This window comes from Mustela nigripes, chromosome 14 (genome assembly GCF_022355385.1).
Source record: "Mustela nigripes isolate SB6536 chromosome 14, MUSNIG.SB6536, whole genome shotgun sequence".
Lineage (NCBI taxonomy): Eukaryota > Metazoa > Chordata > Mammalia > Carnivora > Mustelidae > Mustela > Mustela nigripes.
The window spans coordinates 12315968-12330638 of record NC_081570.1 but is presented as its reverse complement, the minus strand read 5'-3'; positions in this window follow the sequence as shown (position 1 = coordinate 12330638).

Here is a 14671-nt window from a genome sequence, read left to right as displayed (position 1 = left end):
TACCATTACTACCATCATCTCCATCCTCACCACGACCATTACCACCAACACCACAACCATCACTACCATCATCATCTCCATCCTCACTACCACCATCACCACCAGCACCAACATCATCACCACCACCAACACCATCACCAGTACCACCATCATCCACACAACCATCATCACTCCCCTCCCACCGTCACCACCATCACTATAATCACCTCTATCTTCACCACCATCACCACCATCCTCAACACCATCACCACCATCCTCTCCGTCCTCACCACCAGCATCACCACCACTATCCCTGCCATCACTGTTGATACAGCTAACAATCAGTAAGCACTTACTATGTGCCAGGCAACGTGCTGAGATATTCACATAATTTTGTCTGCCAATCTTCATGACATCCCCAATGAAGAGGAAGGTATTCCATCATCACGGCCACCAGATGGATGAAGAGAGTGAGGCTCAGAGAGATTTAGTAACTTGCTCAAGGACTCAAATTCAAGCTGTCTCCTCCTTATCCAGACCAGGGAAAGATCCTGGAGCCTGGATAATCCAAAATTCCTCATAACACATTCATTCTGTTTGATTTTAGGATGCCTTGAGATGTCAGCCACTCAGAGGGCCACTAATTTCTGTGGACTCCTGTTCAGCCTGGGGCACCACATCCCAGGATGAAAACCTTTGGGACAGGGCTCTGAGTTGCCATCTGCGCCCCTCCCCACCCCCACCTCTGGGCTCAGGAGCAGCACCAGGCTGGTTGGCCTCCAGAACAACCTATGAGGGGCCCACATCCAGCTCTCCACAGCTGTTGCCACGAGGCACTCAGCCCTGGAAGGGTCAGCTCCGGTCAGGAGCCAGCTCCTTGGGCAGCGTGCTAGATGCTCATGGGAAAAGAAAACCTTCCAACCTGCAAGCCAGCATGTTCTCCTTCTCTCCTTTGCTCTAGGCTGGAGAGAGATGAGCAGAGTCCTTTCCAGGTGATGTCATCCTCCCTCACAGCCTCCCAACATCCCCTAGTGCCAACTCCTCCATATCCACAAGGCTGCTGACACCTCCTGCCCGCCCATGACCCTCCCCGCAGCCCAGCTCAAATGCCAGGGGTCTTCCTCACTCCAGGATTCTCCAAGCCCAGGCGACAGGAGAGGGGTTCTGTCAACAGCTCTCATGTTTCACAATAACATCAAAGCTCCCTTCACTCAGAAAGCACTCTACAGAGTATGACTTAGTACAGAGTACATTTTCTCAGGAAGCTTGAGGGCGGGTGGGGTCGCTGTGTCCCACCCCCTTCCCAGAATCAAATTATATTACAGAAGCATCAGGCTAAAGTTTAAGTTCCCTTGCCTTTCCATGGATCCTGAGCCTTGCACGGTAGCGATGAGGCAGATAATAGAAGTCGAAGCCAATATTAACAAAGCTCCTGCTTTGACCTAGTCGCTGTTCCAAGTACTTCACAGGCAATAAATCATTTCATTCACACTCAGACCTAAGAACAAAGATCTCTTATAGTCCCCATTTTACAGATGAGAAAATAGGCTCAGAGAGGCTAAGTCGACTTGCTACAGGTGTCCCAGCTAGAAGGTGGCAGTCCTAGAATTGCTTTATATACCTGCTGGAGGAATGTCCTCCCTGGTTTCCTGTCTTCTGATAACCTCCCCCTCCCCCCAGCCCTTGGATCCCTGAGTCTGGGATGGCACTGAGTATGTGCAGATACACTCCACCCTCCTCTGCCCCCCTGCCTGCAGAGGACACCCCCAGGGGTGGTTGGGTGAAGGAGTAGGACCAGAGTTGCCTGCTCTGTCCAGCTCTGTGCTGCTCCGCAGGGAGCTGAGCATTAGGGAGGGGGCTGAAAACCGAGCCACACCCTCCACGTGGCTTCATCAGGATCAGGATGATGTCTGATCTCCTTCTGTCTGACTCAGGCATCTGCTTCCCAATTGGTTCCAAACTTGGACACACAGCGAGGTGTTATTTGCTGTGCCCCTCTAAGCCCCAGTAATTATAAACACATAAATAAACAAATAAATTGTGCACACCCCCATTGGAATTCATCACCTTCTAAATATATCCCCTTCTAAACATAAATATCACTATTCTACATTCACCTAGCATTTCATCTAATAATAGAAATAATAGTAATCAGAAAAATCGCAGCTATGTGTGGCGTCTGCAGAGCACCAGGTGCATTGGCATTATTACTACACTTAATTTCAGAATTCTCGCATGAGTAGACCCTATTTGGCCCCATTTTTGCAAATGAGGAATTTCAGTTCCAGCAAAGTAAGTGGCTTTCCCAAGGGCACACGGCTGGCACACGATGGATTAGAGTCTGTACAGGGTTCAGTGGTCCCTCCTCAAAGTTTATGTCTACCCAGAACCTCAGAATGAGATTTTATTTGCTAATAGGGTCGGTGTGGGTGTAATTAGTTAAGATAAGATCGCGCTGGATTGGGGTGGGCCCTAAACCCAGGGACTAGTTCCTCCAAGGAGACAGAGACTTGCAGAGACACAGAGAGACACAGAGGAGCAAGGGGAAGGCAAGGAGGGAGGTCATGTGACAACAGAAGCAGTGACACAGACACAGACACAGACACAGACAGAGGTGTGACACACCTCCCGGACAGTGAAGCCCGAGGATTGCTGGCAACCACCAGCATCTTAGACAAGCAGGACAGCAATCTTCCAGACAAGGAGGGATTTTCCTTGGGAGCCTTAAGGGGGAGCCTGGCTCTACCATCATCTTGACTCAGGACCTCTAAATTCTGGAACCATGACAGAATAAATTTCTGTTGTTTTAAGCCACCCAGTTTGTGGTCCTTCATTATAGCAGCCCCAGGAACCTAATCTAGAGTCCTAGAGTCTTACTCTGATCCCTCTCCCAAGCAAACCCCTTCTCATTGTCAAGGTCACTCAAGTGTTTACCGAGAGCCAGCAGGTGCCCAGGGACCGAGGACACAGGGAAGATACAGTCCCTCACTCAAGGGGCTCACACACAGACAATGACAACACAGTTGTCTCTTGTCCTCATTGCTTTGGCTTCTGGTGGGGTGAAGGAGGAGGCGGGGGCTGTGTGGACAAATCTTGCTTTTGAATGTTGGTACCATCCCTTCCCTGACTGTGGGCTCAATGCCAGGGCATAGCTCACCTCTCTGAAACTCGGTTTCTTCACCTTTAAGATAGGGGGGGGTACCTATACCCACCTGCCTCCTTCAAAATAGATAAGGGGTCCAGAAACCCTTGCGACCGTGTCTGGCTGCACGATGGGCAGTGGTCACAATGAGCCGAACCCATATGTGACTCCACTTTTGAAACACAAAATAAATTCCCAGGGGTCAGCAAACAGAACTTGGTCGCTGACGTGTGCACCTGTCTTCGCTCAGAAATATTTCATGCTCAATTCCAAAGAGAAAGAAAGAGCACGTGGTGATGGAGGATAGCAGGCAGGGAGGCTCCGCCCTGGATCTCAGGCTCTGCTTCCCCTGGGAGCACAGTCGTCCTCAGAGGGCATCTCGAATTGCAAACAGCCGGAGCCACAAAGGAGAAGAGAAGGCCCGAGGGAGGAAGGCACATTTGGATCAGTCCCCAAATCTCTCCGCTGCCAGCTGGCCAGTTTCTGTTCCTCCTGCCTCAGCTGCCATCATCAGCCATGCCAGGGACTGTGCAATAATCCTGAGATCTGTCAGAGGTGGTGTGGGATAGCTGCCAGTCAAGCAGAGGGGAAAAGAGACCCAAAAGATCAAACAAGACGCCTTGGAAACCCGCTCCGTGCACCAGAGTGAGAGCCTGTGGGCTGCCTCGAGGTGGGAGGGTGGAGAGAACGGGGTGCTGCTGCAGGTGCTGGGGGGTGCCGCCTACAGAGAGGGCTTGGCAGCTCCCAGCACCACCAACCCAGATCTCAGCAGAACATCGCCCCTTGGAGCCTCTGGACCACACTCGGCAGCTCTGGGATTCGGAACAGCTGGCAGAGTCCATGCTGCTGGCTCCACTTGGAACCCCATTAGGGCCTCCCTCGTGGGAGTGGGACTTCTCTCCTGGATCACAGTCCCCGGGAAAGATGGACATGGTTAGCTCAGCCCTGCAGGGAACTCATGAAAACTTCCTCCCGAGTGGGTCCGACCGAAATCACTGAGTTGATTCAATCCAATTCAACCACTGTTTATTAAACCCGGCAGACCAGGGTAGAGTCCTGGTTCTCATATTTGGTCGGTCCCTTATCCTCTCTGAGCTCAGTTTTCTCATCTGCAAAATAGGGATAACAATAGCACTCACTTCATAAGATGAGCCCGAAATGTGCAAATACTTGTAAAGCACTTAGAATCGTTTCAAGCATACTGTAAGCGCCAAATAAGCGCTGTATCAAGGGTCTGGCAAATGAAGTGGTGTGGAGGAGTGGGATAAAGAGAGGGCCTGGACATCCTGAAGGCTCCCCACACACAGACGCTGAAGCTGGACAGAGGCAGCTCTCGGTTTCCAATGGCGCGGCTCCGCTGTCAAGGCAGAATCTGAACCCACAGAGACGCCGCCCACGGAGGAAGACGCAAACACAGAATGAATCACAGTGCCATGTATATGAATTGTCATCCTCTCTCTTCCTCTTTGTGTGACCTTGGGCATGTGACACAGTCTGTCTTAAGTGTCACTTTCTTGTGCATAAAAATGTGTGTCCAAATATCCAATTCACAGGGCTGCTGGTGAGAACCACACGGGAGCCCCGATGCAAACGCGCCCAGCAGGGTGTCCGACAGTTAGCCCATGTTAAATAAATGTCATCTTGGTTTTGTTTCATGTCCTTGACTCTGCGCTCAGTTCTGCCCAAGGACCCATGGGGAACACAAGAAAAGAGAAAATATATTCTTGTCCTGAAGGACTTTATACAAGACGGAAGAGTAGGAAACTGTTCATTTAAAGGACAGACTACAATTAGGTGCCGAAGTAGAAATCACCTGGGAGTTCAGAGAGCTCTGCGTGGACCGGGGGCAGTCTGGAGGGCCTCCGGGAGGAGGTGTTTGAAAGAGCCATATACCTCATTATCTGCCACACGAAGGGCCTCACAGACGGTGTTCCCATTAGACGAGGCTAGACAAGCGACTCAGGCAAGGACATGAAAATGCTGCCTCTCAGGGGGAGAGACCAGCTCTGATGAATTCCTTCTGATCAAAGGGTCCAGGATGGCAGGAACCAACCAGAGTGCTGGCAGCGGGTGAGACCAAGTGAGTGATGTTCAAAACCGCACACTTTCGGCCCAGTCATTAATGTCCTTCCAGAAAGTACCCTGCATAGATGTGAGGAAGAACAAAAGGATGGAGGAGATAGAACATGCTCAGCTGGGAGAGCCAACCCTGAGCCCAAACAAGCCAATTCCACGATGTCCCAGCTAGAAGGAACTTGAGCATCACTGAGTCACAGATGTCAAGGCTGGGCAGCTCTCCAGGTTATTCCATCCCAAGAGCCCCTCCACAGAATCCCCATGCCCGACACCTTTATTGACCCAGAAGAACCCTGAAGCCCAGGTTAGTGGTGATGCGAGGGGCAAATGCGAGGGGCCCCTTCCCGGTCCCCAACATCAGCCCACATGCAACTGGCTCCAGGGATGGACATGCACTCGGCTAACCAGTCCAAGCCCTGCAACCCCCGGAACACAGTCATTCATTCTGGGATAAGCTCACAAAGTTAAGCAATGAGATACAAAGTCTGAGATTTTGTTCACAGTCTTTCATGCTTGAACCTGGGAAGCAGAGCTCTGGACTTACTGGCAGCCATATTGCCATCCCATGGAGCCAACAGAGAAGAGAGCAGGAGGAGGTCCTGGTGGCACCTGCACTAGTTAAAGTAATACCAGGTGCTGTAACAAATAAACCCCCAAATCTCAGTGGCTTGGGCCAATAAAAATTTCTTTCTCACTCACATAACAGCCTGACCTGGGTCTTTCAGATGATCTGGATCCAGGATTCTTCTACCTCATGCTGCACCCTCCCCTAGTGCCTTGAGTTCTCTGCACTCAGCCCTTGCGGGGAGATGGGGTGGAGGAAGCATATCTGTCTCTCAAGACCCTTTATCTAGAAGCCATGCATTACTCCTTCCACACTCTTCCATTGATGGTAACGGATCACGTTGCCATACCTCAATGCAAGGGAGGCTGGGAAATGTAGTTCATGCCTGGCCTGCTTTGGGGCCACAATTTTGTGCTAAGAAAGAAGGAGCCTGAACCTTCAGCGACCAGCGAACCACCTCCATCTCCACATCATTGAGGACTCAATCAACTCAAGAAGCTCCTGAAGCCAGATCGGCCATTGATCTTTTTCACTTAAATAAACTATTACATTTTCTGTGTCTGCTTAAGCCAGTTTGGGCTGCATTTTCTGCCAATAGTGCCCAGGGTCATGACTCTTTGATAGATTCCTGCAGCCCATTTGTGCAGATCAGAATAAAACCCAGTCTTCCTTTCCCCAGTCCAGCGCCTGTCCCATGATACCACAAAATCTGCCTTCCCCAAAGCTCCATGGTCTAGTCTACATCCCATGGAACCAATTAATAATACAGTAATGCCCAAGGAGGAAGGGTGTTGGTCCACCTGGAGAGTAGACCAGAGGTTGTCCATCATGCTCTCCACCATGTTCTCACCTGGGAGAGGCACATAAGAGAAGAACAAATGTATTTTTTTTTCTTAAGTGCACTGTTTAGGTCACTGTTCAGTTACCCAAAGAGAAATATTAGAGGTAATCAGCTTGAGAACAAAACCCCAGAAAGAACACCAGGAAGTTTCTCTCATTCTGTGTATTACCAGCAATCAGGCCAGGGCTGAATGTGGTAGTACTAATATATGTCCATGAATTCTTCAACATCCCTCCCTTCTATAGACCCCGAGTGTGGGCTGTCCTTAGCAATGTGTTTCTAATGTGCAGAATATGAAGGAAATGACAGACCGTGACCTCCAAGGGAGGCTATAAAAGCCATCATGGTTTCCCTTTTTCTTTCCCTTGGATCACTTGCTCTGCGGAAAGCCAGATGCCATGCTGTGAGCAAACCCAAGCAGCCCTACGAAGAGACCCGTGTGGTCAGGCTCTTGGTCCTCTTGGTTCACATGAGTGAACCATCTTCAAAACAGACCTCCAACCCCAGTCAAGCCATCAGATGACTACAGCACCATCCAACATCTTGACTGCAACCTCAAGATAGACTCTGAGCTGGGACCACCCAGCCACGTTGTTCCTGAATTACGGACCCACAGAAACTGAAATAATGAATGCCTATTGTTTTAAGTCACTAAGTTTCAGGGCCCTTTGTTATAAAGCAGCAGATGCCTCATGCCACTGAGTCAGGGCATGGTTGAAGGAAGGCCTCCTGCCTTGATGACATTCAGGAGCCCACGGATACACTGAGCCTAGGTAACGGCTGTGAGGTAGGGACTTACAGAAATGGGAGCCCGCCCCACAGAGCCACGCCCCTCATCAAAACAGAAGCCAGCGAGTCTGTAAATCATTGGTAATGAGGTCCAACTAAAACATGAGAGATGGGTTTGCTGTTCTTAGACCAAGGATGAGCGATAGAAGCTGAGCCATGTGAAATAGACAATAGACGGCCATTTTTTGAGGTACAAAGTGATGACTCCATGTGGTTAACCATGATTCTTCACTCTCTGAGCTTCAGTTTCCTTTTTTTTTTTTTTTTTAAGATTTTATTTATTTATTTGACAGAGAGAGAGACCACAAGTAGGCAGAGAGACAGGCAGAGAGAGGCGGGGAAGAAGGCTCCCAGCTAAGAAGAGAGCCCGATGCGGGGCTCCATCCCAGGACCCCGGGATCATGACCTGAGCCGAAGGCAGAGGCTTTAACCCACTGAGCCACCCAGGAGCCCCTCAGTTTCCCTTTTTATGAAACAAGAGTCATGACCCTCATGCTGGGGACTAAGCTGATAATCCAACTGGTCTCCTCTGAGTGCACAGGACAGCCCGTGAGTACTGCGTGACTTGCCAACACCACAGAAATAAAACTGGTGGGACAAAGAGAACAAAAGCAAGTAGTTTAGATCTTCCCTTGGGTCTCCTAGAGTGAGAGAGAATGGGGACCTGAATGAAGACCCCTGCCTCTGTCTTCCTACCTGTGTAATGGAGATGACACACCCATGGTGAGTTTCCTGAGCCAGACTTGCCCTTCGGGCCCATCTCTGGTCCTTGGGAGGAGGAAGCCAGAAAGGGCAGGAGGCTGTGTCCCGGCAGCCTGCCCTTCATTCCAGCCAGAGGGAGGAAGCAAGCAGGGAGCGAGGGCCCTCATTGCTGAGGCTGGCCTCCTCCCAGAGGCCAGATTTAGCTGGATTGTTCCAGCAAATGGCTCAATTCCCTCTGGTTTTTGTAGTACAAACAATCCCAGACAAGCCTTAGAGGGTAGGAGAAAAAAGAATAATTTGTGTGGCATAAAACGTGAAGCATTGAGCATGGCCTTGCAATGCATTTGCATTTCTAAACAAGAAACACTGGTGCTGACTGTGCCTGTCACTTACTTATCTTGTTAACTCCCTCCTGGCCCAGGCAAGCAAAACAGCAGACCCCCCAGCACCCCTCCCCCCCTTGCCCACCTCCCCAAGAGCCCAGGATTTGGAAGGAGAGGCAGAGGGTCTCCCTGAAGACCAAAGTTCAAGTCCAGCATTGTCACTAAGTCTGGAGGTGTCCCTGTGTGTTCTCTTTGGCCCTCAGTTACCCTTCATTTCTGTAAAACAGAAATGGGGTGTTGGACCAGATGAACCCCAACGGACTCAAGTCCGTGCTTATCAAATCTGGGAGTCAGGAGACCTGGATCCGAATTGTGACCCTGGCACTAACTGACCAAGTGACACTGAGCTCAGGAATTTCTGGTACGAACTGGTTCAGCCTCCAACTTCTTTAAACTCCTTCCCGGCATCCCTGAAAGATGACCCTCTCTCTTCTGTGCCAACACCTCCAAAGGTGAGGCACTCGCCTTCCCTAACAGAGAGCAGGGCACCCCCTCTGAGGTCAGACAGCTCCTCCCTAAGTTACAAAGGCCATGCTTAGACTTGAGTTCAGATCAACTCTCATGAAGCCTCTTGCCCCAAAGGGGTCCCGGGAAAACCAAGTGGGCAATGGCACGTGTTTGCGACCCGGTGGCTCTCTGTTCCAACCCCAGCCAGGTGACCTGAAGGGACTTTGTCAGTCTGTGTCTTGGTTCCCTCTACTATCAAATGGAGATAATAATTCAGCCCACCTCTTTGGGTCATTGGGAGGATTCATCAAGCTTGGCACTTAGCATGGCCTTGGCCGTGTTGCTCAATGAAGCTATCTGGACCAGTGAAAATCAGGTGTGAGTGCTTCTCTCCCCTATTCCCCAGGCTGGCCCACAGGACACAGGATGATCACACATAAAAAGAGCAGCTCAGACCTTCCGCTCAGCAAAGACCACATGGAGGTCCTGGTGACTCCCCAGGAGTCCATCTGATGTAACTTGGCCCCTTGTGTCCTCCCCCAAAAGCCCATCAGTGCACCTGACCACTGAGCATGCCCATTCAGGGACAGTCTGACATCCACTCTAACTAGTTTTTTAAAGATAGATCATTCACATATGTTGGTATGTGTGGTAGATTGGATATGATTCACCATCCTTCATGCCCTCCCCCTATTAAAATTCCACATCCACACACTTTCTCACGTGCTCCCACAGAACCACCCAGCACACAAAGTGGAGCACGTTTCCTCCCCATGGACTTGGATGTGGCCATGTGACCTGACTTAGCTGATGGGCTGTGGACAGGAGCAATAGTGTGACAGTTCTGGAAAGAAGCCTCAGTTGTGTCCCATGTTTCTTCTCACTCTATAGCACTCCAGGGAGCCAACCTGGCAGCTGCTGTCCTTGCCCGAGCCCCAGTGGAAACACAGGTAGGACAGACCTGAGCCCAGTGGGCAGCCTGGAGCCGAGCCCACCTAACCTCTAGGTAGAAACAGAGCCATCCTGGATCAGCAGAACTGATTCCATGTGAGCTTGAGAGGAAATGCTTGTAGTTGTCACCCAGCTGAGTTATCAGCTGATTTGTGATGCAGTCCTTTTGTGACAATAGCCGACATCTTATTATTTGCCAGCATCAAGTATGAGACCCCCAGCTGAGTGACACCTGATGAGTCCAACCACCACTGGTGAAACCGAGGCTTCACTTGATGGTCCTTTAGAGTTCCTTACAGCAAAGTTCCAGGGTGATGGGAGATGACAAAGTCTCCTTGAAAGTACCCAAGCCCACAAGCACACTTGAACTTAGATGACAGCCTGGCTTCCTGTCATCTCCCACTTCTGGTGCATGCCCATCCCTGTCCCCAGACCTCAATTTCCACATTTACATCATCAGAAAGATAAGAGAAGAACCCGAGGGAACTGATAGTTATCCTGGAGGGTCAATGATGAAAGTCTTCTGCAAACCCAGGCTCTCACTACTCCCCAGGAGCATCCATGCCCCTTGGGTGGTAGTCAGCTTCCAGGATGGCCCCCAATGATCTCACCTCCTACGACTCACACCCATGCATAGTCCCTTCCCATACTCGGCCAGGGCTGGTCCGTGTGACCAAAAGAATGTGGCACAGTTGATGGCATGATACTTCGGAGAGTAGGTCATGAAAGAGATGAGCATCCCACCTAGATCCCAGCAGGCCTTTGTGTGGAAACTGACAAACTAATCCTAAAGTTTATATGGAAATGCAAAGCAAGTGGAAAAGCCAAAACAATTCTGAAAAAGGAGGACAGAGATGATGGACAGAGATGATGGACTCACATCACCCAATTTCAAAACTTACCATGAAGCCACGGTCAATGAGATAGTGTGGTCTCAGCACAAGGACTGATGTATAGAGCAACAGAATGGAATTAAACGTCCAGGACTGAATCCTTAAATTTATGGTCAACTGATTTCCAACAAAGGATGTAAGACGCCAATGGAGGAAAAAAATGATCTTTTCACCAGTTGGTACTAGAACATTTGGCTAGTTCCCATAGGGGGAAAAAAAAAATCAGCTTGGGCTTTTGGCTTACACCATACACAAAAATTAACTCCAAATGGATCATAGATCTAAACATAAGAATTGAAACTATAAAACTTTCAGGAGAAATTATAGGAGAAAGTCTTCATGACTTTGGGTTGGACAGAGAGTTCTTATGTACGACAGTAACAGCATGATCAATAAAAGAAAAAAACTGATAAGTTGGACTTTATTAAAGTTGAAAACTCTCACACTTTAGAAGACACCACCAAGAGAATAAAAAGACAAACCACAGACTGGGAAGAAATATTTGCAAACCATGGATCTGATAATGGACTCGTAATCAGAATATATAAAGAACTTTTATAACTTAACAATAAGACAAAAAGCCCAATAGGCAAAAGATTGGAATAGACATTTCATCAAAGAAGATGTATGAATGGCTAACAAGCCCAACAGAAGATGCTCGGCACAATTAGTCATTAGGGAAATGCAAATGAAGACCACAGTGTGAGAGCACTATGTGTCCAAGAGAATGGCTTTCATCAAAAAAACAGATAAAAGCAAGCTTTGACAAGATACAAAGCAACTGGAACCCTGACGCATTACTGGTGGGAATTTAAAAGGGTAGAGCCACCTTGGAAAATAATTCGGCAGCTTCTTGTCACAGATACACGTAAATTTATCATGACCCAGCCACACCCCTCCTAGGAATCTACCCCAGAGAAAGGAAAACATACATCCACATGAAGACATGAAGGTCAGTGCTCCTGGCTGCCCAATGATTCACCCCAGGCTAAAACCAGAAACCATCCAGATGTCCATCAGCTGAAGAATGGATAAACAGGATGCGGTATATCCATACAGTGGAAAGCTCTTTGGCAAATAGAAAGGAATGGACTCTTGATCTGAGCGACCACGTGGATGAACCTTCCCAACATCTCGCTAGGAGAGAGAAACCAGCTGGAAAACACCCCGCGTTCTATGATTCCGTGTGTACGAAGTGACAGGAAAAGGCAAATGTATGGTAGACGGAAAGCAGAATGGCGGTTGCCTGGGATGGAGAGCAGGAGCCGGGATGAACTTTGAATGGACACAGGGGAACTTTGGGGGACGATGGGAATGTTCTAAACTGGGCGGTAGTGAGGACTGCAGAGGTCTAGATTTACCCACACCGCTGGTGGCAGGGAGACGGTGGGGTTTCCGTCTTGGTGGCTTTCTTGATCATTTGCCTCCTGCTGCCATGTCATGAAAGGAGGTCTTTTGGAACTGCGCTGGAGCGTGGCATTGTAGAAGCAGGCCGTCCAGGCCCAGGCCCAGACGTCATCTTGACTGAAAGAAACCGCTTGAGCCACCTGGACTCCCAGCCCTCAGAAACTGTGAAATCATAAATGTTTGTTACCTTAAGCTGCTGAAGTTGGATTCATCTGCTATGCAGCCATAGATAACCCACACCCATTATCGCATGGGGACCCTCACAGCTGAGCATTGGGTAGATACCTGCATCCCCACTATAGAGGTCCAAAGACTGAGGCTTGAGAGTCTGGCCCGAGAGTAGGCAGTGATCAGGAGGTAGGGAATGCACTTAAGCGGGCCGGCCCAACTCCAGAACTGTGTCTTACAACAGCCCACTTAGCGTCCTTGAACCAGTTATCACAGAAGATGCCACGGAAGGACAAAGAGTTAGATCCCTGCCCGGCAGGACCTCCCAGTCTGAGGGGGGAGGCGGGGCGGCCCAGCAGAAGGCCCCCTTGACGGAGTTCAGTGGCAGCTCCCCGCCCGCAGCTCACACCCCGTTCAGCACCACAGCTGCCAAATCCATTCTGCGCAACTCTGAAAAGAGCTCGGAGCACCCCGACTGGGGGTTCCTGCCTCCCCTTCGAAGCAGAGAGCAGCGAAATTGGACAGTAATGTGTTGTCGTTCAGATACTTCAGCGGCAGCTGGGGTGAATTATGATGCCGTCCTGCTTTATTCAGTGCAACATCTTTCATAAGAGCTGTGTCTCAGAAACACTTTGGAGAAGGAAATAATAAATAATTGCCCAAGGGGACAAAACAGGAGATGAAAAGCTCCAGGCTGGTGGGGAGGGGGAGGGGGAACTCAGTCTTGAGGAGCTGGTGTATCCGGGGAGCTCAAGCTGGGCAGCTGGGCCTTGGCGAGCAGAACTTGGGGCTTGAGTGCCGGGTTCCAGATGCTTCTGGGAGAAGAGGCTACAGGACGTCGTACCTCTGCACCAGATGTCTCCATAGGAGACCACTGGGAAGGCATGCCGGAGCTCCTTCCACCTGATATGGGACCCTGGATGGGAGGCTCTGCCTCTCTCACATCCACGCTCACTCAGAGCCCTCGCTCCCTCTGGGTCACTGAGAGTCAGGCCCAGGTCTTTCTCTGACCCAGAGTCCTATACGGCCTTACCCCCAGAGTATCTCTTGCTAGTTCTGCTTCAAACCCACGGATCTCCTTACTGTGCTCTCCCTACTCCTCTCTGTGGACTCCCCTGTGGTCGTGCACATGCACATGCCTCCAGTGCAAAGCCGTACTTCCCACCATTTGGGAAGAATGGTCTCTGACCTGGAAGACTGTCACCCCAGCTTGGGCTTCGGACCCTGGATTTCGCCGGTTTTAATCCCAGCTCTGCCTCCTGCCATCACATCACCTTGGACAAGGCATGTCGCCTCATCTGCCTAGAGGATTGATCCTGATTATTGCCACTCTGTTATATAGGAACAATTTATTACGTCTGCTGTACATATGAGGAAACTGAGGCATAGAGAGGCCAACCGAAGATGAAATAAGAGAATCAGTAACAAAATAACTACCACTGCTCGGGCATTTGCCAAGCCTAGGAACGGAAGCTGAGAGGAAGCAGGAGGCAGAAGAAGTCTGTAGCGGAAACCTCAACACACAGATGCTGAAGCTGAACTAGAACCATTTTTGCCCCAGTCGTCCTATAGTGGAAAATGGATTCGCCTGAGCAGGAGCAACGCAGGAGTCGATGCCAGTCATCTGGGCTAAAAATAACCCTCAACCATCAGAGCAGGAAGGTACTTAGACAATCAGCCAACATCCCCACTTTCCCAGTGAGGAAGTGGGGTTCAGAGAGGGGACAGTCATTTGCTGATGATTGCACAGCAGATAAAAGTGTGCAATCTGGAATCTGAGCCAGGTCTGTCTAACACCAAAGCCCTCGTTCTTCTCATTGTTCGCCTTCTTGTCTTTTCATTCAGCGGCAGCCAGCTCTGGGCCGACTCCCGGGTCAGCCAGGTTCCCGGCGCCCTGGTGGGGAGCCCCCCGGGAAGCTGGAGAATCCCCGATCCTGGGTCCGCACTGAAGACAGCAGAGGCCATGGCGCCAGGAGAAGGGGTCCCTGGGGCCCGGGGCAGGGAGTCTTCATGCCCACCTGTGTCTGCCCAACTCACAGCTGCAGCAGCAGGAGAGGGAGGCAGAGGTCGGTGGGGTCCCAGGAGTGTCTGGTTTGAGGATTCTCAGCGATAACTTCTTTCTCATTACTCAAAACAGTGATTTCTAGTTGGGGGCAAGAGACATTTCTCAGCACAGTATGAGTTTAAAATAATTAAAGGTATCATGCTCCTCACGGCCTCCTAGGCAGTATAGGACCAGGTCCTAGAGTGAGCTTTGCATGCCATGGGGAAGGGGGCGTGAAGGAGTCTCTGTTCTTTCATTCGGGCTCCATTCAACTGAGCTGCCAC